This window comes from Cryptomeria japonica, chromosome 7, assembly GCF_030272615.1.
Source record: "Cryptomeria japonica chromosome 7, Sugi_1.0, whole genome shotgun sequence".
NCBI lineage: Eukaryota > Viridiplantae > Streptophyta > Pinopsida > Cupressales > Cupressaceae > Cryptomeria > Cryptomeria japonica.
In genome coordinates this window covers 236,208,942-236,225,710 of record NC_081411.1, presented here as the reverse complement: position 1 = coordinate 236,225,710, position 16,769 = coordinate 236,208,942, and the positions used below count along the sequence as shown (strand labels likewise).

General features: G+C 33.3%; 1 pseudogene; it reads right to left on the bottom strand.

Annotated features, from left to right (window-relative positions):
• Window positions 1–423: 423 nt before the first annotated feature.
• Window positions 424–13,455, bottom strand: LOC131028410 (protein argonaute 2-like; annotated as a pseudogene).
• Window positions 13,456–16,769: the final 3,314 nt, after the last annotated feature.

The following is a 16,769-nucleotide window of genomic DNA, read 5'->3' as shown; positions in this document are numbered from 1 at the left end:
AAACTAATTGGAACCATCACATCTCTACGTTTGATAATTGGATGTCGAAATCTTCTTACTATAATCTAGTGATATAGTGCAATTGTTGGAGTTTCACGTAACCAGGAAGGATTTTTGACTTCGACATGTAAATTTTGTTTAGTAGACTAAAATGTACAGCGCACGTGGCTTTCAACTGCACCATCATGCATGTACTGATAATTGTTAGAGGGCAGCGTGTACACCATGGCAAAAAGAAAAAATGAGATACTTTTGGAAACTGAAAAAACTGCACTAAAATCGCTCGACAGATACAAGGAAAATAGAGTCTTCAAAGTATGACAAAAGATACAGCAACGAGTTAAGTAGAGGAACAAATCTTATTGAGGCCCAAAATATAAGTAGCCCAAGAAAAAGGTCATTTACGATAACTACCCAATGCAATCAAATGAAAAACATTGATTTGTCTCCCTGGAGTAGTACATTGAGACTAGTTTCAGGTTTAGATGAACGACTCCACTGCGCTTCGACATATAGTCGGCCTCTAGAGGCTGCCAGGTCTGCGTAATAAACAGGAGGCACGAGCGAGACGGGCTTTGTGCAGGTGGCTAATGTGAAACATAGATGGTAAATGAGTCTCTGCAAATCCTCCGAACTGAACTGGATCTCGTTCTCCAGAATGTAATAATGAGTTGCCTTGCTCGTTCCCTGCGTGTTATGGTGACTGCACAGATAGAAGCTAACCGCTGATGGGTGAACAATTTCAGCACTATCCACAACTGTCCCAGACGGCACGTTTTGGTCTCTCGATTCCAGAAACAGCCTCGTGTGATTCCTCTTCTGCGCTATTATGAAAGTAAGTTTTGGATTATAATCTTTTTCTGGATTATATTCTTTTCCTAACTCTTTGATTGCATTCTTTAATGCTACCAACTCTTTCTCGCGGACCTTATCAAATTGCCGATCACCCACCCCATCTCTGAAAAAAATAATCCTTTTGGGCAATATAGTGCTGTGCTTCTTCACATACTCCTTTAGCAATTCATAACACATGTCTCCCAAATTTGAAATTATTTCTTGACGGTGTTTCTGCTGCTGAATTCTGACGACGTAGCGGTTAGAATGGGGCCAGTTTATGGTCATTACAACAGCCGCAATTAACGGGCAATCTTTATCATGATTGGTTGGATGATTCACGTCTGCTCCAAAATACACAGCGTCGGAGTCTCCAATGCATGGCATCTGTTTCGAAAGGCATTGCGAGAGAACCACATTGCTCCCGCCTAACTTGGCATTGACTTTGAGAGCAAAATTTGCTAAATATTGTGAAGCAAATTTTTTGTTCTTTTGTAAATTGTAGCCTTGCCCAGGAGAGGCGCACGTTTTCACATTTTTAAATAGGCAGCACCGCGTTGCCAAGCCTATTTGGGTCTCGCAGATAAGCTTGAGGTTTTTGTATCCTGTGTGCTTTCCTCCCATGATACAGATTAAAATCTCTAGCTTCTTAACCTCGTGCTCTTCGAGTGTGCTCTTCAGCTTTACCCCACTGTTTAACGTGTTCTCTATTTCATCTGGGAAAATGATGGGCTCCTGTATGACATTAATACCTACCTCATTGAACCTATTCACCATGGCTTTTACAAAATCCTGGACCATACCATTATGCTCTCTGGGGTATTTTGAGAAGTGTATGATTCCCCAACGTTCAATGCTTTTCCCCTGAAAAACAGTGTTCTTTCCTTCACTAGTCATGTTGTTCCTGTTTTCACTAGTCATGTTCCATTGCCTCTCATCGCCGCTGGGCGTCACCGGCTTGTCGTTACCCAAAATTAGCACAGGTGCGTCCAGTATGCGTGCTGTCACTTTTGTCATTTCAGGGCGCACAGTTATTCCAAAATCGGTAAGGTGCTGGCCGCTGCAATAACCATGAGAACAAAAGTCGTTTATTACATCAAAACCTAGCAAGGGCAGTTTCATAAATAATTTTACAAAGGTGTGATATTTTGGTTATCTTATTTATAGTTTTTGATTTGTTTGGATGATTCAATTCAAATCATAATATTAAAGGTTTTATTAAGAAAATTAGTATAATTGTAGGTGAATCACCTAATCAAATTAAAACTTGAAATATGATGTTGAAGCTTGTGGCTCTTAACAGTTTCACTACAATCCGATGAAATTAAATTAAAAAAAATCTTAACAATGAAAAATTAAAATATTATATTTATTTTCTTCTAAAACTTTTAATATTATATGAAAATGGTAAATTAAAAGTTCAAAAAGTGAACTCAACTGTCTAATTTTAAGTTAAGCTCTTTGAACTATATTTCATGGTATGTTCACATCAACCCATCTTCCATTGTCTGTTTGATAATCATTACAACTAGGTTAATTAAGGATGAAAGATTTCTCCAAAATCAAGCCTACTTAATTTGATAACCCATTTACAAAAGCTTCAAAAAATACTTTCTTTTAAAAACCATTTATCAAATAATCTGTTTCTCGTCAATTGAGAAACGAGCTTGTTAAATGCTGATAAGATTATAGCTAAACTATCTGATGTTTGAATATGATTCTTGTTAAGCCATCATTTAAATTTTGCATTGAAAGCTATAACTGCATATAAGTAATCAATAGAAACTTACTCTGTAGGTCCGTTTCCGTCCCCCATGATTTGAGCGATTTTGTTCCGCCTCTCCGACAGCTTGACAACCTTCGGCAATGCGTTCAAATTATCCTTGAGAACCCTCTACCCTTCACAAATTTCACAGAAGTCCATAGGAACATAATTTTGTCTACCGGCTTTCTTGCCCAGGTTCAAACAAGGAAGCTTCATCTTGATAATTCTCTTACCATAACGGTCATTATAGTGATCCATAATACTTTTCTCCACGTCTCCTCCATCAACTTTGAACTTGATGTCTCTTGCAGCTTTTTCAGTGACTTCCACAACTGTGAACTTTTGTTTCGTCTCTCTGTGCTTGACGGTCACCTTCAAACCTATTAGAGCTTTTTCGAGATCGCTTCGCTTAAATAGATCATTCGCCTTCAAAATATGATTCTCCTCCAAATATTCTACAACATCCTTTTTCATGTAGAAGTGCGCGACGGAATAATCCACGTTAAGTTTTAGTCCCTGGAGCGTAGGCCTGAGAGACTTATTGAAAAACCTTCTGCAGTAGTGATGCCGGGATTATAGCTTGTGTCTTTTTCACCGAAAGCTGGTAATTTATAAAAATCTCGTCCCATAAAGGAGCGTCTGGGATGCTCCTTTACAATCACATCCAACTTCTGCAACAACTCCTGGTCCACGGTCCCATGGCCGCTTTCACTACGACGAAATTTCCGAGTACTTGATGGCGCTCCATGAAAAGTCACCATATATTCTTTGCCTCTGTCTATGTCTTTAGGGAGTATCCATGAAAAATCTTCCGTTTTCAATTCGTTAGGGCTGTAAAGGTGGTCTTCGCCGTTGTAGATAGGCCTTTCATTTGAAAATTTCTCTTGAATAAATTTATTCATAATGTATCTCTTAGTTGCCATAGGCACATTATTCCCGTTTTCAATGTCCACTTTATAAGAGAATATGTCCTAATCTGGCTCGAATTCGACCTTGAAATGATTTACCAACAGAATAATCTGAGCATCCATTTTTTTTTTTCCTCGATCGACTGTGTGCACAGGCCTTGGGTTTTCTACCATGCTACCGCCGGTGCTGGTGCCCCCATCAGAATTCTTTCGAATGTTCGCAGAGGCTGTTCCCATTTCCCTGTTACACAAATCTGGATTCATTGCCAATTCATTATACATCTCTCTGAAATTTATTTGCTAAAAGACGAAATAAAATTTTAATTCATTTTCAAATAGTACATTCTGTATAAGATCCATTTTGACTGTATTTATTAATTAATTAAAAATTGAGAATATAATAGTTTTCTTAATTTTTAATTAATTAATAAATATAATTAAAAGTGTCTGTTAAATATCACATTGACAATTTTAAGTTTTGATTTATTCAAGTGGTTTATCTGAAATCACATTAATAAATAAATTCTGATAAAAAAGCTAATTCAATTTTAAATAAATCAATTAAAAAAATCAAAGCTCAAAATATATTGATTATATTTTTTACTGAAACTATGTCCCTAACCACTAACAAAATCATATCACTCCCATGGAAAAAGATCAAAATATTTGAATTTGAATATTGCATTTGAAATAATATACATAACAAATACAGAAAGAAATTTAAGGTGTTCTATTAAAACTTTTTCCTTAAAATGTTTTATTAAAACCTAGTCAAAATCTGACCATTTCCAAGAACAGTAAAACCAGTGGGTATTTGATTGGGCAGTCCGCATGTCCTTTGTGAAAGAAAGCAGTTCTAGAAAAGAGTGTTTTATTCTAGTTAGTGGACTAACGAGTCGGGTAAAACAATTATCAGTACCATATCCTGATTAATTGATTCGAAATGTCCAATAATCAATTCATGCTACTATTACCGGTACTCTATGCTTAAACAAAACCATTCAATTACATAAGAAAAAGTAATCAAAATTTGACTAGACACCTAGTTGGGCGTTTCCAAATTTCAATTACAAATTCGATCACCAAAAATGAATTGAAATTCTAATTGTAATAATATACAAAAACAACCTTAGAATCATTCTCAATAATTTGATAAATATTACCTTTTATAAAAACCTTTAAATTAAATTATATAAAACCTTTAAATTAAATTATATTTTAACTGAATATTTGAAATTTTAAATGTTCAGTTAATATTTTTCTTTATCAGAACTATCATAGGCAGGGACATACTCCTTTGCTCATCTTGTCCACTTCGACCCGTTTTCTGAGCCCTTTGAGGGTTTCGATTATCTGAAGCAGCCTGGCCTGGATCCCTTTGTTGATCCCTTTGTGGGTTTCGATTATCTGAAGCAGCCTGGCTTGGGCCCGTTTGTGTTTTACCTTTTGGTTTTTCATTTACCCTTCCTCCTGCCATGTCTCCCCAGCTATTACCTCCACCGTCTATGAATTTATTTCTCCTGAACAAAAGTTCCCTCCGCAACAAAACTTTTTATGTAAACTCTCTTGCCAAGTTCATTAGATCTGGATAGATGAAACGGAGGGGATTTCTTCGTTTAGTATAGAAGAACAAAGGGAAATATATAGACGATACAAATTCATTCGTTTCGTTTCGAATTCCGAAGAGTCTGCCCTAAACCAGTTGGAAGTTTTGTTTCGATCTTTATTAAACGAGATGTACAAAAACTATTAATATTCTCACATAACAGTTATCATTGCAGATTTTGATCTGTTTCTAATTATTACAGATTTATCAGCCCCTTTTAACTGCAAAACAAACATTTATCTTTTGCAAAATAAAGATGTAAATATTTTAATTACAAATATTTAAAAATATATTATTCGTCATATGAATGGTTGCTGTCCACCGAAGCGATTTAGTGGTTTTATCATTGTTTTTATGTAAGAGGGGATATGCGTTTATCTATAGCCAAAAATAATAACAGTGAGTTGTTCTACTTAATTTCTGCCACATAACTAACTGCTGAGTTCAAAGAAAGGCAATGATAACAGACAATTGGCCTCACCAGCAGAGTTTACCAGGCTCTTGCGAATATAACGTTTCAGTTTGAGGATGTGTGGCAACGTCTCTGCAGATATTAAACAATATTTTTTTTTTCATAACGCCTCTCTTTTACAATATCATCTAACCCCTTAACAATCCTTTTCCTTTTTCATTTCAAACGAACCCTATTTTATAATAAAAATTTTAGAACTGGATTCCTTTTTTCATTTCCATCCATTTGTATACGTTTAAGCGCTTCAATTATTGTCTAGTTTGTTTTATTATTTTTAATTTTATAATTTACAATATTCTTTTTAATTCTAGATGCATATAGTATTAAGAAGACATACATTTTAATTACTTTTATTTAACTTTTCATAAAAGCCAAAAGATTAAATTTCTTTTCTTTTTTTAGCAAGTACTCTTAACAATTCTCTCATATAAAGCTTTCAAATTTCTATTTCATAATATATTTTACTTTTATCATTTCTCCTATTGTACTCTATTTGTTATTTATTTTATTATATGTGATGATTATATTTTTTTATTCTTATTACAATTTACAATGAAATGGTAAAATTAAAATCGATAATTAATGTTTAGGGAAAGTACATGGAAAATCATAATTCTTAATTAATCTAGTTGAATATATTAGAATGTGTGTGGATATAGATAAGGTGGGGATTAAAATATAAGTAATAATGTAATTATTTATATGTAGAAAGAAATGAAATTTGCACATAATTATATTTCTTAATAATTTATACAAATGTGTCAAAATATTGTATCGAAATAAGAATGACAGTAAATTGAAAATAGTATGAATATAAAAATTTGAGTATTTAAAATATAGTTATGATATATTATTCACAATTTTATCTTGAAAAGAAAAATAATTTTGCAATTTTAACCAAAAAAGAATGATGAAAAATTGTCTATTTCTATTAGTAGAAAACAATATTACACATATTCACTAAAATAGGTGGATGAAAAAGATGGTACCCAAAAGTCTAAATGAGGAGAAACTAGAGCATAAACAAAGTCAAATCCTCTAATTATTGAGTTTTATACAACTAGAGGATGGAGTTTAAAAAACCCCACCCATCATGGAAGGGGAAATAATATAGTGATCAAAAAACTCTTGCAAATTTGTCAATTCAAGTGCAATAATTTTGAGATTTCATCTAAACCTATAAGACAAAACTCAAGTAAATTATTATCTTATTATTTAAAAAAAATAAATGTCAAGAGAACAGCAACAAAAGATAGTAGAATTCCCTTCTTCTCGAATGCTAGAGTGAATTTTCATTCTTAAAACATGTCATGTTTAGACAAACTTGTTGGGGAATCAAGGACAATTCACCATGTGGGCCATATGCCTTATCCAAGTAGATTTAGCTCTATAGAAAATGAGAATATATGTTTGACCATCTCTTACTAACCACAAAAAGGTAATATGAATCCCTACCTCCAAAATGAAATAATTTTAAACTAATAAATGAACCTTGGTGAAGAATACACTAGAAAAAATGGGCTAAATTTGGCTTGGTAAATTGCTAACCAAAAAATTTGAAAATTGCATTAGGAAGAGCTCGACAAAGGTCATAAAGACCATATCTGACTCATTTGGGTACCATATGAAGAAGATGAGATAGAGAATCATATCCATTACAAATCTTGTATAAGAGTTTGAATCTTCCAAACCCAATCATATGCATTATATTAAGAGACACAAAGTGATTATCCAATAAATTTCAATTTTTTTTACCTCTCCTGGTTTGACAAGGAAAAGAGAGAACTCTAAATAATGTCTTAGATTAGAGTGTGCCTTGCACTTAAATGGGCTTCTTAAAAAAAATAATACAAGAGCCCAAGAGTGAACTTCGAAACAAACAACTTGAGACAACTACATAAATTGTGACTCATACATAGCCCTTTGAAGAAATCATTTCCATACCATAAGAGCCAAAGTTTTTTTTGTCCTCTTAAACTATCGAAATGTTCTTATCGTAAAAAATACAATGACTCTACACATGAACTTTTTTAACAAGAAGAGCATGACGATCAAGACCATTCAAAGCTTGGTAATGATGAAGAAAAATCTTCAAAGATTCATTACTTTCCAGTTCTCTAGTAATCCATTAGTAAACCATTTGGCACATAAAGCTAAGCATTGAGGTTGAGTAGAACGTAACAATAATCAACCAAAATATTGTGAGAAGCAACACAGCTGTGAAGCCACACGATAAAAATCTCTACTGCATTCAACGAAGGCTCAATAATGTTATATATTTCCCTCTATTGTTCAGCAGAAAACGAAACGAATGAATTTGTATTGGTTATTATTTCAAATTGTAGATAGTGCTGAAATGGTTCACCCATCGGAGGTTAACTTCTATCTGTGCAGTCACCAATTGTAGGATAGGATGCTCGAGTGTTTTAGAGTGCTTGAAGGGAACTTAAGAATGTAACGAATTGAAGTCTAAACAATTATTCTAATAAATAAAATGAAAAAGAATCTAATTTTGAAATGTCAGTTATAAAAGAGTTTTCTGCGAAATGAACCAAGTAGAAGATTACTAAAGAAGATTGCTAAGTGGTTAGTTAAAATAATACAAAGAGAAATTATGCAAAGACTTAACAAAGAATGCATCTAGCATGGCTTTGAAAATTATTTGTACAATTTCATGGTATATAAAAATTCGTAAGTGTCTAAATTTAGCATAATTATATTATATTTGAAGAACATATAGATTTTAAAGTTATCTAAGCTTATATAAGCTATCAAATGAGAAAACACATATTAGAAAATTAACATATAAAATAAAAGCATATAAATAAATAAATTACGTTTCAATTAGGTGAAAAAGGTCTAAGGATGGATGTAATGAACCCTGAAATATTCTATAAAAAATGATAGTAAAATGGCTACGATATGTAATGTCAAAATTATAATATATTTTAATTGTTTATATTGAAATTTCTTCCTATTTAGTGGGGTTGTACATAAACAATAAATCTTTTTTGGATTATACAAATAAAACACTAGAAGCCAATTTCAAAAAAAATATAAAATCAGACACTATAAAAGAGATAATCAACAAAATATTAAAAGAAAATAATCTTTGCATGTAGAGTAAGATCTTAAAAATAAATATGCTTAAATAAAATAAAATAAGAAAACCAATACATTACAATAACATAACTCTATCATGTGACTTTAGCAAGTACTCATGTTGACAATTGTATGGGTACAATCATTGCCTATAAACAAGAGAATATTTTTCTAGCATGTGCTATTGGTATAAAAAAGAAAATTAATGTCATATAAGTAATAGCATGCTTTATTGTTTGGTTATTCATATCTAGACATAATATTAGGGATCACATACATACTAGCACACACTATTGCTAGGTAATCCTACTAAAGATGACCATGTTTAAGTATACTTTGTATTTGGGACTAGTAACTACTACTTGTAAGGAACCATGTGAATAATGTATGATAGGTATGTACATAGTTTATGCACCATTTTATAATAATTGCATATAAAACATGTATAATTGATTTTAAAGTAGATAAATGCATATATGATAAAATAAAAGATCTCTATGAAAGGACACATGTGAAAAATGATATGTCTCTAGAGTTCATAATTGTCAATCCCCTAGTGTATCCCACTTGTGATCCATCATGATTTTCAAATAAAATTAAATATTTTGTAAATGAATTAATGATTCAGTCCTACACATGTTTCATCTAAGAGAGTTTGATTGAAGGCGCTAGATTAAACCACCTTAGGTAAAACCCCATAAGATTAAATGAAATCAATAATGTAGCCCACTATACACCTAATAAAATGGTAACAAAAATTATTTTTCTTTACCTTTCAAAAGGCAATATGAAGTCATATAAATAAATTTATTTTTTACTTGTGCAATTAATTTTTTATTTTTATAAATTGAGGTCCTTTACTTAAAACTAATGGCCTATATTTAAGATACACTTCATATAGATTATCTAGGACTCAAATCTATCTTATTTTATTAGATTCTTTTGAGCTATAGTTCGTATTGATTAGCCAAAATTAAAATTTTAAACTCCTATTAAGAAACTTTGCAGGTGTTTTGGGCTCCAAGGTTGACTAGATTGAAGGAGTGTCTATATTTAAATATTGTGAAAGGTATGGACACTATGAATCTAGGTGCAAAAAGAATAAATATGGCTTCAATAAGTAAAGTTTGAATTGTATGAAATAATCTTTCGAGGAAAAGAATTTCACATTCTAAACATGCAATTTTCAAAAAGAACACCAATAGTTTGTCTAGTTGAATAAATCTCTTTATGGGTTGAAGAAAGCTCCTCATGCCTAGTATGCTAGGATGGACAATAATTTAACAAAGAAGGAAACCTACACATGCCACTTAGACCACACCTTATATGTCCAACATATTGGTAATGAAATTGTCATAATTTTTCTTATGTTGTTGATGTTATTTATACATGTAACAACATAGCTCTCATGGAGAAGTTTTACGTAGAAATGAAACAACAATTTTAAATGTCATATCTGTTGGACATTGTTGCTAGTAGGATATGTTGTTGTCATTGATGTGATTGCAGAGATTGTTTGGATTGGTTTATTGGTCTGTTAGTACTGAAATGCAATATTTCTAGTATCCTTATATCATTCTATGGTGGTTTTAATGATCTGGGAGTTTGATTAATCATATCATTTGATTTGGTTTATGGTTTGGTATTTTAGTGTTCAGTTTTGTAGAGTTTGGTATTTCCTCTGGTATATGTCGATGTGATCGAATTTTGAGCCGAGATTTTGGGATATTGTTTTTGATGATCATTTGCATAATCATGTCAAATGGTTCATGATTTGGTTCTCTGCAAGTCATATTTTTATGTGATAGTTGTTTTCGTTTGAGTGTTCTTGAGTTTCAGATGTTGATCAATGAAGACTTGATAAGTGGTGTTGGTGCAATTGTTGCAGATGATTCTAACATGCTTGTTGGTGTTTCCTAGTTATGTCCTATTTGATTTAATGGTCTAAATTGATCTCTGTGTGTAGTGTTGGTGATCTTATTGATCTGGTAGTGTTCTTCATTAAGATGAGACCTATTTGGTGGTGTAGGGTGTTGTGGTTAATCATGGAGATATTTCCGATGGTGCTGAGTGTTTGGATAATCTATTTGGGTCCATGTTATGTCATTCATATCATAATATTGGTCTAGTGGTTTATATTTGTATCGTGCAATAAAATTTTTATAATTAAGCCTTTTTGGGTTGATTTGACCTTATTGTTAAGGTTGGTGATCGGTATATATGGATGCATTATTCATGTAATTCATGTGTTGGTAAAGTGTCTGCATTATCAGAGAATTGAGAAGGTGTGAAAAACTGATTACATCCTCCGGTGTTATGTTTGAGAAAATATTGAAGAGTTGCAGAGCAGACAAATGTGCTTAACCAAAACTGTCATCAAGCATTAATAGATGCTATTCTTTCAGTTCACTTGGTTTTGGATAGTTGTCTGAATTTGTTTGTAAGTCAGTGAGACTTCTCTATAAGGTAGTGAACCTTCCTTGAAGGTTGTAGCCTTTCGGGTTATTGTATCTTGAGTAGTGAGCTCTAGGCAATGTGCTTGAATGATGTGCATTCTCCATTGTAATTATTTCACATACTACTGTAGAGTATCATTTCATTGTGGGTAGGGTCCCACCGTGGTTTTTCCCTTTACTGGGTTTTCCATGTAAAAATCTTGGTCTTGGTGTTGTGTGTTCTACTATTATTTTATTTATCTTTGTTGTTACTGCAGTTAATCAGATGTGCATTAAAGGTTGAAATTGATCAATTCGATGACAATTGATTCTCCCCCCCACCCCATCTCAATTTTCTTTCTTTGTTGTTGCTAACAATATATAAGACTCATGCACTTTTTTCTAGGTTTGGAAGTACAAAAAATAGAAAAAGATATATATATTTTCTATACCAAGCATGTAACCAATTTATTGAAGAATTTTAGAATGGTGGCATGAAAAGGACTTGCACCCCCAATAGCACTTGGTGATAAATTAGCCAAGAAATATGTAATTCCAAAGGTTGATCCTACTATGTATATAATTTTGTCATGTAGCCTCATGTAACTAACAACCGCTAGAATTGATATTATGTATGTTATGAGCCTCATCTTAGTTAATGGAGAATCCACATGAGTCTCATTGGATAGATGCTAACTTATATTTTTCTCAAGTAGTATGAGCTCTCTCACAATTTTTCCCTATTAAGTATTAATAGTGATTTCAATGATTACTAGGAAATGCTAATAATTATTCCTTGTTATAAAATTCCTAATATGGTATTATGCCACCTATTTGTATGCACATTGATACATATTTTGGTAAGATGTATAGGGAGACCTTTCTACAAGATTAACCATGGAGGGAACTTTAGTTGCACCTCATTCATAGTAACTTTTTTTGGACCCAAGAAAAATTCCTCCATCCAAATCAAGGTATAAATTTTTTTTTTTGATGCTTATAAAGTTGGATCTCTTTTGTTCATAGTAAGAATGAAGTTCTTAAATTTTTTATTTTTATAAATTTCTAATATTTGATTAAAGATTTTTTTTTTAAACTTATAATTCTAAGAATTGATTATGATAAGGAATATGTCAATACTTCTTTCATTGGTTCTTTAAAATCCTTTTGTGTTAGTCATGAACTATTTTTTTGCAGTGTAATGGAAATGAATCATATTATATTAGTTAGTGTTGGTGTAATTATTTATTCTTATAGGATATAATTACACTTTACTTAACTTAGGATAATGCATCTCATCATAGTTTGGATATGAGACACTTAGGGAAGTGTGCATATAGAGATGATGCTTGTAGGAGAAATTCCACCTTTTGTGGTCTTATCTTGCTGTTACATTCCACATTCGATGGGTGATCAACCTCTTGTGAAATATTATATTATTTCTCCTACCTACCCCTACTTTTTCTTACCTACCCTTGTTTCTCATTGAGCCATATGTCATGATTGTGTGCTCACATATGCATTTGGCGTTGCCTATATATGCAGGCCTATGTTCATTGTATTGGTTAATCTAGTTGATCATTTGTATATTAGTGAGAATATAATTTGTTCTTGTCATACTATTATCAGAGCAAAATCTTGGCAAAATCTCATATGGTATTAGAGCCATTTGGGCTTCATTAATTGGTTTTGGGAGACAAATTTGAAGGCTTCTAATTTTGAATCTCAGGTATCATGCATTTTGGAGGCATCCTAGAGCATTTTCGACCTCACCATTACATCTGGGAGGAGGTCGTTTCCATAAAAATTAAGTATAAACTCAACCTATTTTGGCAAAAGTTGAATTTTGGGTATTGGAGGAATTTTCGAACAATATTTTTTTATTTTGCAAATTCTTTTTTATTTTTTCTAAAAAATAAAATAAAATAAAATTTTGCAGATTTTTTTTTTACAAAAAAAAAAAAGAAAAAAAGAAAAGAGTTTTTTTGGCAAGGGTTGTACCCTGCATAGAATGTAGGGCCGTACCACCTACAAAATATACCTATCTCGATGGTGTTATCCTAGCACCTGGTGGCATTGACCTCCAGCTGCAACCAGCAACTCCGACTCCGCCGTGACCAATTTGTCGGCCACTGCAACTAGCCTGCGACCCTATCGCAACCACTCCGCTGGTTCTCGACAAATATCATCGACGACCATGTTGTCGACCTCCATAGCCCGCTGGCCCCACAAGCAACCTCCCACCAACCTACCATGCACTCTCCCAACTTCTTCCTTCCAGCAGGACCCACGTCTGCCACTGGCTCGTGGGCAAGACACATCATCTCTGCCATATAGTATGGTTATTGCTCAATCAGCCGCTACATCAACTGTCCATACAACCAAGGAGAAGGGTGTGATGATCATTTTGACAGTCATTCAACCATCAAATTTAGCATAGTGAATTATTGATGTTAGTCTACGTCAGCACCTTTTTGAAAATTTTAGACCCCTCCCCGTTGAGTAGTTTGGTTTTTTGATTCAACTTACAAGGCTCATAACTTGCTCAATTTTGCTCCTTTTCGAGTGCAATTTTTTTTTATTTCGGGTAATTTTTCGTCTTCTCTACAGTGGTGTAGTTATATAAGGATTTTGGTGCATAATTTTTTCATCATTTTCAGATTCTCTAAGTTGTACTTGTCCAATCCTCAATTTTGCAACTTCAAAGGCTTTGTTTGGGCTCATACGACCTCCCTTTTAGGTGTCATTTTTCTAAAGTGCATATATTTTTGCCTACTTTATAATCTTCTATAAGTTTGCAAAGGTTTTGAGTGGATATTGTACTTTCAGATATTGGTATTTTTTGGCCTCCTTGGTACTTGTAATTTACTTGGATCTTAGTTTAGATCTCTTGGATTATCAGTTTGAGTCTCTTTTTCCCTCTTGGAGGCAGTTGTAAAGTTGAAATTAGAATTCCACTTTTCCCTTTTTTGCAAGTGGCCCATTGTACACGCACTAAGTATAAAGTGCCAAATCATCAGTTTGGGGGGGGGGGGGGGAGGGTTCTTTGATTGGGTGAATTTGGGGGGGTATCTTGTGTGATTGTGCTTCTCTTTCCCTGTGCTCTTTCATTTTTGTTTCTATGATTCTTCATAAATTTCCACCTTTAACTCCACATAATTATGCATCTTGGAAAATTAAAGCATGGAGCAAACTAATGGAAAAAAGGACTCATACATTACATAGATGGAACAATGACACCACCATCAGATCCTAACGCTAATCCTAATTCTTAGTTATAATGGCTCACTAAGAATTTTATGCAGAGCCCCATGACCACAAAAAACTCATACTTTGAGATTTAATTCAACTAACAAGATTTCCTCACAACTTGACATCTTTCTAGGCCTCAACTAGGCTCATCCACACACCCAACTTAGGTTCACACATCCATAGGCCATCACCAACCTTATCAAAGGTCTTCACATGACTAAAAAACCTTTTCATAAGGTTATACATGCTCAATAACCCTTACCCAATCATCTAACCCTTTGTTGTCCTAACTTGGCCTATTTCCTACTAGCCCTCCTAAACCGGTTTTCTGCAGTATTCTCAAATTTTCCTCAAAACACTTACAAAAAAAATTAGACTTCTAGATAACCTTTTGGAAGTTACATAACATATGTTAAAATAAACTATGGCTGGTTTGGAGCACCTATATAAACCAATTTTGTACCCCCCTAAAACTAGACAAAATTAGGCCACTTTTAGAAAGAAACCCCTATAAAATCAACTCCAAAATACTCCAAACCCAAAAAAAGTCTTATAAAATGTCTCAAAACTTCATATTTTCCATGTTTCAAGAGGTGCCATGCTAATTTGACCATTCATTTACCAAATCCTTATTTTTAGGGACCCACATCTAGGGATTTCTCAAACCCACTCTTCCAATCTCCTTGGAACCAAACCAAAATGTCAAAAACCATCTAAATGACCTGAATATGCATAATTCACCATAAAAAGTTACTCTTGTTAATACAAGTTCAACAAACCCTCATATGGCACTTGTTGCTCAATGCATCAACTTGCTGCTCAACTCCACCTTGCACTCTCTTCACCATTCCTTTTCATTCCCTACATTATTAAGCATAAAAACTAATAAATACATCATTTATGACCCATCCTACAAGGTAAAACATAAATTAGGATGAGTCACTTATGCATTCTTGACTCTCAAAAGAACAATAAAATTGCCACCTACAACAATCTTGGGGACAATAAATAATAAATGATCAAAACTCAGTACAAAGCCTTCAATAACAGCATAAAATAAGTATATAAACACCCCTCTACATATTCCAATTCATAAAAAATCAAAAATGAATCAAAGAGATCAAGTTTTCAGCCTTACAAAGCAGATTTTCAGTCCAATGTGCAAGGAAAACTGTGAGTTTTCATTAATATTTAAAAACCATTACATCCATAATCCATCTCTCTCCATATTGTCATGGGAAAACTTTTTTTAAAATACTATTCTTATCTAAAAACCGAATACCAACTCCCTAGCTACCCTATGCAACTAACTTTGGTTGTTTTACACATGAATACTCCCTTGGTTTACATAACAACTTTTGATCTCCCTTGTGCTATGAAACTAATCAGCATTTCTATTGCATGAATATGGTATTTTAAGACCTTATGAACAAAAAACATTAGAAAAAACTCCTACTTTACCCTTGAACCCCATTACATTCTCAATTTGCCCAATTTTGCCTATTTTCACAACTTTTACAACTCATTACAAAATAACTCATTTTATGAGTTTCATGACTTCCAATGGTCTAATTAAGCATTATTACATATTTAAATGGTAAATATTGACCTTACAACATCAAAATCTTTATAATCGTCATTGTCCTTCAATGTGGCCTTATGATGGCCATGTTTGCCTTGGGTTCTCTTGCACCAGAATTGTAGGCTCTTGGAACTTTCCATAAGTATGTATCAGATGACCTTATTTTTCACATTGAAAGGTGTTCTACAATCAAAGAGGCTTGGTACATCTTTCAAAAACTGTATGGTCAATTTGATGAAATCAGAGGCTACAAGATTGACAATGAGCTCATTAACTTGGATCTCAAGAGTTTTGATACAGTCCAAGGTTATGTCACCAAAGCAAATGAGCTAAGAACAAAGCTTAAGGATTGTGGAATTGACAAAATGGATACTCAGTTGATATTTGACTTGTAGGACAAGGTTTCACCTGAATATCCAACCTTTGTTTCTAGCTTCTAAACTCATTGTTTGACAGTAAGGAGTTCCTACACTATGCCTTCATTTGATGCTTTCATAAAAATGTTGATTTTGGAACAATCTAAGTTGTTGAACATGGGGATTCTCAAGTCTTCAAAGTCCAAGGCTTTGGTAGCTAATCTAGGGAGTCAAGGGAGTCAAGGCAAAGATTCCAACAATCAGACTAAGCAATCTAAGTCAAAGCCACAATAGGAAAAAGGAAAATCATCCTCTCCATCACAAGGCAATTTTTCATTCTCTTCCAAGAAGGGGACTCCACCTAAGAAGGATAAACCAACTTGTGCTTATTGCAAGAGCCATGGTCATGATGATCATCGATGCCACACCAAGCAAGTTGATGAGTTGAAAAATATTC